The 11,783-nt window shown below is 51.7% G+C and overlaps 1 pseudogene across 1 annotated transcript; it reads left to right on the forward strand.

The window, feature by feature from the left end:
- Positions 1-329: 329 nt before the first annotated feature.
- LOC309969196 (cyclin-Y-like) lies at positions 330-6,294 on the forward strand (annotated as a pseudogene). The gene is made up of 4 exons: positions 330-356; positions 639-806; positions 4,184-4,346; positions 6,262-6,294. The product of its transcript is annotated as a cyclin-Y-like (transcript).
- Positions 6,295-11,783: the final 5,489 nt, after the last annotated feature.

An 11,783-nucleotide genomic window follows, 5' to 3' on the forward strand; every position in this document is an offset into this window, starting at 1 on the left:
CCAGGGGGAGGGGAACTGGGGAGTTGTAATAGGTATGGAATTTCAATTTGGGAAGATGAAAAAGTTCTACAAATAGAGATGGATGGTGGTGATTTCACAGCACGGTGACTGTTCTTAATGCCACAGAACTATACACTGGAAACGGTTAAGTGGTAAATCTTATGTGTATTTTACCATAATGATGAAAACAATAGGTTTATCAACACTGCCTATAAATCTACAATTACCTCAAAAATAAAAAGTTTCATTTAGAAACAACTACAGATGGAAAAAATCGGTTTCTTCCCTTCACACACTTTGTTCTTGTTGGCTCGTTGGCGGTTTGTCGAATGCGTGTTGATGTCACAGTTGGTAGAGTGAGAAATTAACCCGCGGCTCCTAGAACATGTTCCTGCCCCGGAGTCCTAAGGCCCGGCCTCATCCACACGTCCAGTTACGGAGTGTGCCTCTCAGCCCATTTTGCCTCAGACTCGTTGAGGCCTTTGACTTCTTAAAATAAGTGTGATCAGGCCGTCAGCGCCTGTTTAAAGCTGAGCTGGGGAGTGCGGTGAACAGCTGGGAGCTGGTTTGCGTGTGCTGGCAGGGATGCAGCAGGAACAAGGCAGGGCACCGGGCGCTGGCGTGCTCGTGCCTTCCAGGTGTACCTCGAAAGGCTTCTAACGTACGCAGAGATTGACATCTGTCCGGCCAACTGGGAGCGGATTGTTCTGGGGGCCATCCTGCTGGCCTCCAAGGCGTGGGACGACCAGGCAGTAGTGGAACGTGGACCACTGCCAGATTCTGAAGGACATCACGGTGGAGGACATGTGAGTGTGGCCGGGGGCCTCTGCAGAGGAAACCTGACCCTTTGTGGACGTGCACAGCGTGGAGTGAGTGAATGTGACTGCACGTCTGTTGTGTGCTGGCTGAGAAAGGACACGGTTGCGGATAGGATTTGCAAAAACCCATATTTCTCATCCTGTGGGTCCCGAACAGGTACTGGTGACACCTTCTGGTTTGTGAAACTGGTCACTGAAACTGTATTCTAGGCGAACCTTCCTTTACGTTCCTGCTCTCCGTCTGCGGTGAGGTTCATCCCAGCTCTGTACACACTGCAAACCGATGACAGGCAGCAGATGGGCTAAAATGTTACCTGTTTCTGTTCCGTTTCAGAGAGAAGGTGAAATTTAACTGCTTTTGTCACATTTTGCAAGTTCACCTGCTTAAAATGAGCGTTCTGTCCCCGAGGTCCCCCGTGCATCCTGGTCAGGCTGCGTGTTCTCCTCTCTCAGGGCACCATCCTAAGCTCACACTTAGCTGCATCCTGGGGGCTGGGTGCACAGGAGGCGGGGTCAGAGCCTCTCAGGAGAAATGAGCTGTTTTGGAAACACTTAATCAGGTTGAACTTCTTATAGTTCCTTACGGTTTACAGGCCTTTCTGACACGATTCTTGCTAATATTTTTCTGGTCTTGTTTGTCTGGCTTCCTTGAGGAAGCTCTGAGCTGGAGCAGGTTCCGCTGTGTCCCGTCCACATCCAAGTCCCTGGACTCAGTGACCACTACGGGCTCCTGTTCAGCCTGGCCCCCGCTTCCTCTGGTTGCTGGTTCGCTGGGCACCCCATTTTTGTGCTGCCCTGGGAGCACTTGTTTGTGTTTTTGGATCTTTTGCCAGAGCCTTTTCCTGCTGCAGACCTGTACGACTCCTTCCTGCATCTGTCATTCTTTATTATAAAAAGTAAGACAAATAGGAAGTTTTTGATAGTAAGAAAAATAAAATAAAAATATATAAAAATTCTTGATTATATTTCAAGGTGAAAACAGTTGCTAAGATAATTGTCATCCAGACAGTAAGTAGGTTGCTTCCACCTTTCAACTGCTGTGAGTAACACTGTCGTGACCATGAACACGGGTGTGCAGATACCTCCCTGAGGCCCTGCTCTCTGTTCTTTGGGGTCTGTGCCCAGAAGTGCGATTGCTGCTTGGTGGCTGGTCTTTAAAGTGAGCCCGTTTTTCTAGAAAAGCCGACAGGCCATTAGGTGATGAAAACAACTCTCTTTACTCCATTTGCAAGTTGCTAAATGGCATCAGTTCAGTTGGGTTTCTTTACAACGTTGAGCTAAAATATTTCTGAAATATTTTTTGCTTATTGACTTGAATTTATTTATTATAGAGCTTTATTTATTATTTATTATAGAGCTTTATTTCTTCGTAATTATCCCCTTGAGGGCTGTAAATCCATCAAGCCCGTTTTCTGCATGGCTGTTAGTTTTCTGATGGTTTATCACATAACAAGCTGTCTGATGTCCCTGGAGGATGTACTGCTGCCATGTGAAAATTCAAATTTGGGGGATTATTTTTATTTTCTAAATCTTGCCTTAGTTTGAAACCACAGCAGCTCTAAAATCTTTATTCCCCCCAAACTTAAACAGAAACATTCAAGAAAACAAATATTCAGAAAGGCTGTTTTTTCCCTAAGGAACCCTGGGAAACCGTCACCTTGTTCAAAACCAGATTCCTCTTGACTTTAATCCTAGTTATACCCTCAACAAGAGACAGTGGTGTCTAGATACCATTTGAGGCAGACTAGTTCTCTTAACGTTTATACTAAAAGCAAGGTTTTCTTCCTGACATTGGAGAATGGGATCTGCAGTGGCGCTTCTTGGCCACAGGGCGGCAGTCGGTCCACAGGCAGCTCCCAGGTCGTCCAGGAGAGAGCGCTTCTGCCTTAGCGGTATTTTTGACACACCTTGTTAAAATCTCATCTGAGTTCCAGTATTTCACAGGATGACCTCTTAAGTCTCACGTAAAGGAGGCATAAATACAAAGTCATTAAAAGTGTAAAGTTTAGCACAACACACACATTTGGGGCTTTACCTCTTTCTCGAAGCTGCATCGATTAAATGACTGGATGCGACGTCGTGGTCTCTCCCTCGAGGTGCTCAGGCCTTCGATAACGACTTACTGAGGTTTCTCGCTTCTGATCTGCCTGGGAGCTTCCGTCGGGGAACCACCCACCCTACTCACCTCCCAGCCTCCCTGCCGCCTCAGTGCTCCCGCCCCCGTTGTCATAGCAGCGCTAAACAGGCTGGGACGGCTGGATGGGGGCCCCTGACCGGAAGCAGACGGGCTGCCCCGCCCCCCCGCCAGAAGCATCCCGCCCCCACCTGGCTCCTCCCCTCCGGAGCTGGTCGCTTCCGGGGCTCAGTTCAGCTCTCACTTCCGGGAAGCCTTCCCTGGATCCCTCCGCCCAGGCTGTGCTTGGTCCGCTCCTTTCAGAAACAGGAATTATGGAGCGCTAAGCGCACGTTAGGTGCTGAGGTGGGGCCAGGCTGCACCGTCAAATGTCACGGTTTCTGGCTCCGAGGAGACAAGGCGGGGAGACTGTGATAAAGGACAGAAGTGAGCCCGGGGTGCTCCCCGGGGAGGTGGCCCAGGACCAGGGCTCCCAGACAGACCTGTCGCCGAGCACGCTTCCGCCCCCTCCTCCCCGCAGTAACTACCGAGAAGTAGGCCTGCAGACTGGGGAAGTTTTCAGATGCATTGTGGCCGCCGTGGTTCGTCTTCATCCAGCTCTAAGTGGGTTGGCTCCCTTATGGACCGGGCGGTGTCGTCGAGTGGTTCTCAGCGTGCGAGCAGGCCCAGAAGCAGCTCGCGGGAGTGTTAGGGATGCACGTTCTCGGGCCCACCCAGACCTGCTGGATCAGACGGGTGGGCCCAGCAGGGGGTCCTCACGTGCCCTGCAGCTGATGGGTGTGCGCTGGGGCTGGGGAACCGCCTCCCCTCCCGTGGTCCCGAGGAAGCCGGTCAGCGTGTCCCCACCGTCTCCTCCCGGGAAGGGCGGTCCTCCAGGTCTTGGGGAGGCCTGTCCTCCAGGCTGCTGTCCGCCCTCACTGGACTCCCCTTGACAGCTCTCGACTGCATCTTCTGCCCCCTGTTTGAGCCGATGGTTCACGCGGAGAGGTGAGGCTAGAGCCTGCCGTGTGTGTGTGTGTGTGTGCGCGCGCGCGCGTGTGTGTGTGCGCACAGACGCGCTCAGTCTCAGTGTCAGGGTCGCCCTGAAGCCCTTTCTGGTGATCATCCCAGTTAATCAGGCCTCATCCTTCCGGGCACTGGACCTGGTGGACTTGGCTGTGTCCAGCAGCCTGCCCAGGGGGCCGCGGGTGGGGACGGCGGCTGAGCTGTGCGTTTCTGTCTTTCTCTGCAGGAACGAGCTAGAGCGACAGTTCCTCGAATTGCTCCAGTTCAACATCAACGTGCCCTCCAGTGTTTATGCCAAGTATTATTTTGATCTTCGTTCTCTGGCGGAAGCCAACAACCAGAGCTTCCCCTCGAAGGCCCTGAGCAGGGAGAGGGCCCACAAGCTGGAGGTAAGAGGCGTCGGCGCTCCGCGGGTGCTCTGCTGCCAAGGGAGCTGTGCCTTCAAGGTTGTTCTCGCCACTGCGTGTCGTTGTAAAATAATGACGAGGTGCCTTGGATTTCATTTGTACAGCCTCACATTTTTAATAACCTTCTTAATATCAGTTTTAATTTAATGTGCATTGATTCTATTTTTTTAAATCAAACAAGTTTTAAACTCCTGTTTTAAAAAAGTGAGCCCACACAAAAAAGTGTTTCCCAGCATGCACTTTTGTAAGGAAAAAGGTACCAGATGACCCTATGATTGGGAATCCAAAAAAGGTTTAATTCTGCTTTTATTTTTCATTTTTTCAAAGTATTTTCTTCACAGCCCTGTTAGATCTGGGGCCAGCCCCATTGGTCTTGGCCTGGGTTTCGGGCCATCACTGTTAAGCTGTGTGACTCTTGTGTCTTATACTTGTGTGTAGCTCAGCTTTGCCCTTGCGCCTATCTCTTCCCATCCGACTTTTGACGGCTGAAAGGATGGGGACAGGAAGGATCACAGGTGAGAGTTTCTGCATCTTCATCCCAGCACCGCACGAGACAGGGTTCTCGCCGTGTGACAGCCTGGAAGGCTGTCCTGTCAGTCGTTTTGATGGGAGATTATCTGTTCATGAAGTTAGTCAACACACCGAGCACCTGTATCTACCAGGCTTCGCCCATAATGGGGATAGATCAGGACTCAAACCCGTGGCCCCTGCCCTCGTAAAGCTGTATTGCTTTGGTCTGGACAATGGTTCTGACATGACGAGAAAGTAGACACATGTCTTTATCACGATTGGGGAATGTGGCAGAGTCTCTGAGCCTGTCTCTGGAGAGGAGAATGTGTAGAAGGTGCTTCTTGAATGTCAGTTCGTGGGGCTCTACAGTCATTTAGTTAATGTCATACTTGAGTAACTTTTTAGTATCTTGAAGCTAATGTGATTACTACCAGGAAAATCTAGGAGAAGCAACTGGAAAATGGTTACTTGGAATTCTAATAGATGGCAGGTAGGAGATCACTATACCCAAATTGATAGTTTTCCGTCACTGGCAGTAACCATTAGAGAATATAATGGAGGAAAGGTGCCATTCAAAATTGCAGCAGAGTATAAGCAAGGGAAGAACCCAAGCATTGTCCTTACAGTGTGCCCAGCGCAAGTTAAGCACTTAGCATACGTTTTTCTTTCTTTCTTTCTTTTTTAGCATATGTTAACTCATGTAATCTTCACCGTGGTTTGAGGGGGTAGCTGCTATTATTATTCCCAGACAAGAATGCTTAGGTTTGGAGAGGAGAACAGCCTTGCCCTGGGCACACTCACAAGGTTGTAGAGCTTGGAAGCCAGAGCATAGAGCTTGTGTTTAAGCACCGTGCTCCAAGCCCTCGCAGTGCCCCTGCTCAGGGAAAAACCTGTCAAGAAAAGTGCTATAGTGTCTGGCTCTTCTTCCCGCCGCAAATTTATTCCAGTCTCAGACCTGCGAGTGTGATCTGTTTGGAGAGGGGGTATTTGCAGATGAGGTCGCACCGGATTAGGGTGGGTCCGGAATCCAAAACCAGTGTCCTAAGGAGACGGAGACCGGAGACTTGGGGGCAAGACCACACGGTGACAGCAGAGACTGGAGTGGGAGAGGCAAGGAAGGGGGCTTCCCTGGAGCCTGGAGCGAGCGTGGCCAACGCCTCGATTCCCGACTTGCAGCCTCCAGAACCGTGAGAAAGTCAAGTTCTGCTGTTGGAAGGCATCCAGCCTGTGGCAATTTGTTGCCGCAGCTCCAGGAACCTCAGAGACGTGCAAAACCTAAATAGAGAAAGTGCTCAGTGCTCCTTGGAAAAGGGCCGGACGGGATGCACCGTGTTCCTGATGTAAACACGTCCGTCTGCACCCCCTTTCCGCTGCCCCCTCCATCCAGGGGATTCCTGTCACCCAGTCCTGTCCCGACTGAGGACCTTTCTCTGAGCTGTGATTTCTGTCTGGTGTGTTTACCCCCACGGATTTGCGTGAGAAACTCTTCTCATTCCGACGCCCTTCAGATGTCACTTCGTCCCAGAGGCCTGCCGTGGCCACCCGTGGAAGGCAGCCCGCCCTGCCACCCTCACGGTGAGGACCCGGCATGGCCCTCGGCATCTCAGCTCCCTGGCCCCGTCTTCACATCCCCCCGCACCCCGAGTGTGGCCCCGGAGGGAAGGAGGGAGGTCAGAGAACCGAGACAGAGCTGGCCTCGAGGGTGCCTTAGGGAAAGGAACGTGTGTGAGATCTGGATACACCTGGAGAAGGAGGGGGTTCCACTCAAGAGTCCTCCCCGTCGCCCCTCCCTGTGCATCAGCCCTCTCCCCCTCCCCCGCCCCCCTCCATACCTCCTCTCCCCGCTCCTTCCTCCTGTCTGGGCATTGCTGAGGCCCAGCACTAGGGAGACCTTCCCCTCGGTAGAGATGCACATGCAAACATGAAAGACTTTGGAAGTCAGCCAAGGAAGTCTGAACAGTATCTCAAACGTAGCTTTTCCCCCAGAAACAACGCTGCTGCCTCATATTAGGTGCTACCAACTCACAGAGCTTCTCACCCGCGCCCTGGGCAGCTCCCTGATGGGGCGGAGCAAAGCTGATCCCCACAGTCCCCAGCTGGGCTGGAGTCCGGAGGGCAGAGTGGCTTGGTAAAGACTGTAGCATCAGCCCCAGCCTGTCTCCAGCTGCCCCTAAAACCGTCTCATGGGCAGGTCCCACCCGTCACCGGAATCTCCAGAGCCTTGTCCTTGGCGGGGAGACAGCTGCACCCTTTGAGCCTTTTAAGAAGGCTTAGCAGTACCTACCAGCATGAGCGGCATATAGGGCTGTTATTTTTATAGCTGCTAAATCCAGATGCCACGCAAATGGTGGGCCCAGTCTGCTCAGAGCATCCTGCGGACTCCAGGCACGGCTGTTTCGAAGCGCTGGCTCGGCTTCCGGTGACACCCTTCCCATCAGGTCTCAGCTTGAGTGCTTTAGAGAGGCTGGACTCTGGGGATTTCATAGGTGGCCCCAGCCGTCCCCTCCCCTGAGGCCACGGCCTGTCCTCTAGCCTGCAGGGGTCCTGCTGGACCGTGGTTTTCTTTTTCTGTACTTTCGAATTCTCATTTTTAAGTCTGAGGCACATTTTCTCGCTCAAAATATGCCCAGGCCGTGGCTGTCACTGGGTGTCTCAGCATGGCTGCTGCTTCCTCATTATTCACGTCTCAGCTCAGAAGTCATCCCTTCAGCGGCCTTTTCTGCCACCTCCTCTGGAATCGCACTGACCCCTCCCTGCCACCTCAGCTCGCTGTTGGCCTTCGTGTTTTGGTCATTTCTCTGCCTGCCATCGACTGCGAGCACCTGCTGCTTCTCTTGCGTTTAGAGCCTACCTCTCCCTCCCGTAACAGAAAACGGAACTTGCTGCTCTCGGGAAGGGACAGCTGCCAGGGGGCGTCTCTGAGCAAAGGGGATCTTACCTGGGGTGTCAGAGAGCGTGGGGCTCAGGGATTTCAGTCCTTCTTGATCGGTGAGAATGGGTCCTAAACCAGTTCTGATGGATCCTTGCTGCTGTGGCCAAATAACAACCAGAAGCTGTTCGTCCCCTCCCCGCTGTGAGCTCTCTGAGACAAAGGACGTTCCCTCTTGTCCGCCTCAGCGCTGGCGCCAGCTTCTCCTGTGCTGGGAGGGCCTGGGGAATTGAACTCTCAAGGGTTGAGTGGAGAAGATGGCAGGTGGGGTAAGCGCCACTGGGTTCCAGCGGGCAGGGCCTCAGCCAGCGGGTAGGGCCAGTTCCACAGCCGGGGCTTTCTGCTCAGTCTAAGGAAGACAGCCTTGAAGGGCGGCGGCCACGTGTGGAAATGGCAGCCTGGCCGTGGATCTGATGGGGAAGAGCCTGACTGCTCACCAGGTGAGCAGGTGCCTGCCCACCTGCACATCTTCCCGCTGTTGTCATCAGAGTGGCAGAATCAGGGCCTCTGGCACCAGCTCCTATTCACTGTTCGCAAAGACACTGGGAAGAAGTGTCTCCTCTCCTTGCCCCAGGCCTCGCTGCCAGCTTCAAAAAGCCTGGAGACCAGAGACTTCCCTGGTGGTCCAGGGGTTAAGACTCTGCGCTTCCACTGCAGGGGGCGCAGCTTAGATCCCTGATCAGGGAACTAAGATCCCATATGCCTCCGGACGCAGCCCCTGCGTGCTCACGCCAGCTGCCGTCCGCTGTAAACGACCTGTTCCCCGCTTCTCTGGGTTCTGCGAGGGATTTCAGAGGAGCCCCCGGCCTGGCTGCCTTGCAGCTCAATTCCCAGATCCCAAGCACCGGGCGCTCGTGTGGACGTGTGCTCTGTGTGTGTGTGTCGGGGACCCGCTGCACATCTTCTACGTTGGTGCTGGGCCTGGGTGCAGGCAGGGGAGTGGGAGTTCGAGCACAGAGTGGGGTTCAGGTGCTCAGGCCAAGCCCCACCGGGGAGGCTGCTGTTGCTCGCTGTCTGGAGCCTATAGATTCTGTCCAAGTCACCCACTGGCTGCAACACAGTCTTGACAGAGCTAGTGGTTTGGTAGCAGCATGTTGTCCCTCCGGCTTCCAGGCAAAGGTCTTCCTGCCCCGTTGGAGCATTTACCTGTCTCTGAGCCGGGTCTGGGCGGGTGGGACGCATGGATACGCTGACACTGACCCGCCGCTCTCCTGGCCGAGGGGAGAAGCCCACCGGCTCCATCCTGTCCTGGGCCAGACCTGACCACCTTCCCCCTTAGCTGCTGTTCTGCACGTGTGAGCATAAAACAACCCTTAGGAAGGGCCTTAGGGAGCATCTTGTCCAACATACACACTTGACAGATGAGTGACTGAGGTCACGAAACGCTCTGGGAGAAAACTAGGATTGATTGATTGACTGATTTCATATGCAGTGTTTATTGAAAATTTTTAACCTGAATCTTCCCAATAAAGGGGTTAAAGAAATTTACAAAAAGACATATGCGGTAGGACTTATAAAACAGAAAACAAATAAAGTGCACAGAGAATATAAGGGAGTTGTTATCTCAGAAAACTAGGCTCATATGGTTACTACATTTGAGCATTAACTTTACCTTTTTTCAAGTCTTGGTTAAATAAAGGATATATATATATACACACATGTGTATATATATGTATATACACATACATATGTATATATGTATATTTAAATATATATAATTATATATGTGCATATATATACATATATATATGCACATATATAATAATAAATTTTTCCAATTTTTAAAAATTGAAGTATAGTTCATTTACAATATGCTAATCTCTGCTGTACAGAAACGTGACTCAGTCATACACATATATACATTCTTTTTTCCTATTCTTTTCCGCTATGGTTTATCTCACCAGATTAGATCTAGTTCCCTGTGCTATACAGTAGGACCTTGTTGTTTATCCATTCTAAATGTAATAGTTTGCATCTACTAACCCCAAACTCCCAGTCCTTCCCTCTCCATGCCCCCTTGGCAACCACAACTCTGTTCTTTATGTCTGTGAGTCTGAAAAGTAGGATTTTGATGGTTTCAGACACACCCCATCCCCGAGCAGCAATTTGCCTGCTGAACCACAATCAACTTCAGTTTGCACACGTGGTTGTGAGATGGAGGTGACTGAGTCTGCGATGTCCGTGGTCTGGGGGCAGAGGCCTTCTCCGCGTCTGCCAGCTCTCCTGTCTGATGCCCCGGGGCCAATGGGCTGGGGCCACCAGCGTGACCCATGTTTCAATACTAGTCCCAGCTGCCCCGTCCCTGCATGCTCATGCCAGGTGGGCACGACAGTGGCTGTCACTGCCTAATGCCAGCTGCATGGCCCTTTCCCACAACGCACTCCTCTCTGGAACCCCAGTATATGTGGGACAGAGACACAAGGATGGGTCTGCTTTAGTGGAAGACATTCCACCCACTTAGCAAGCCCTGAAAAACCACCATCAGACCTTAAGGTTCAAAGAAGCAATTTTGAGCATCACATCTTGCACTATTTTCAAATTCCCCAATTCTCCTATGCAGTGCTTTTATTTCCCCCAGTTTCTAGTTGAGGAAACTTAGATGAAGAGAAGTTTACGAACTTGAGGGTGATACAGCAAGGATTCAAACTCAGGCCGGTCGGATTCTTAAATTCTCGCTCCAAATCCCTCCACCCTCAGGGATTCCCTGGCGGATCAGCAGAGAATTGCAGTTTGGGGGCCACAACTATGGTGAGCCGTGTGCAAGACCCTGCACAGCAAACGAAGGAGGATGCTTTTATAGGAGTAAAAGGAAGTGGGTGTGGTGGCTACAGGAAACAAAGAGTCAGTGGCTTCTCATTGGCTGAGCCCTGCCAGGAAAGAGGCGGAGTCTTTCTTCTTCCTGTTGGGATCTGCTGTCGGCTCTGGCTGTGAGGGCTCCCCCTGCTGGTCTCCTGATTCCATTCAATTGAGGCTTCTGTTACTTACTAATTTTTTTATATCCTGTGTGTTCTAATCTCCTTTTCTCACAAGGACAGCAGTCAGATTGGATTAGGTCCCACCCCAGTGGCCTCATTCTAACTTAATTGCCTCTTTAAAGGCCCTGTCTCCAAATTCAGTCACATTATAAGGTCCTGGGGGTTCAGGCTACAACGTATGAATGTCTGGGCTGGGGTGTGGTGGGGAGTGGACACAGTTCAGCCCATGACACTTTTCTTAACTTCATTACTTTTGCTCTTTGATGTCTGAAGGTGTTGAGACAGTGACTTCTGACTCCTTTCTCTGTCTAAGATGCTGCCTGAGAGTGTGTGCCTCTCTCTCTCTCATGAGGCTATAAATACTTAGATGGCATTGCCCATGGTGCTCTCTTTCTTCATGTATTTCCCCACCTGAAGATACCACCCTCCCCTTCCACTGTCAGCTGCTGGTGTTGCCACTGGCAAGGATATCCCAGCTGGCTCCTCTCCGCCTTGGACTTCAGAATGGAAGTCAGGAACTGAACGGCGCTCATCAGGGCCTGAGCCCAGCTGTGGTGTGGCCGCTGTGTGCTCCAGCTCCCCCAGGACACAGGCATCATTCCCGTTAGGGTGCCACCGGTCACAGATGCGTTAGAGACAGGAGGCACCGGCATACCCCTGCTGAAAATGCACCCACCCCTGCAGGTACTGACTGGCTCCCACAGCTTCAGTGATCCCAGCCTTAGTTTAGAATCAATGAGTTTCCCCTCATTCCGAGCTGCTCTCACTTACTAAGGAGAGGGGTGGACCGACCAGGAAGATCCAGCAAACACACGTGTTGGTGGCTAAAGGAAATTCTTGCTTGAAATCGTCCGTCAGGGAAGGCTTTTCTTTTCTCAGCTCCAAATAGAGAAAGCATTCATGTAGCTAATGGCAGGAGCTCATGCATGTATTTGGTCACTTAAGCTGCTGCCAACGGCCATGTTGAAATAGCTGTACTTTGAGACATCGTTTCACATCTTCAGC

Source organism: Leucopleurus acutus (genome assembly GCF_964270905.1).
Source record: "Leucopleurus acutus genome assembly, chromosome: 1".
NCBI lineage: Eukaryota > Metazoa > Chordata > Mammalia > Artiodactyla > Delphinidae > Leucopleurus > Leucopleurus acutus.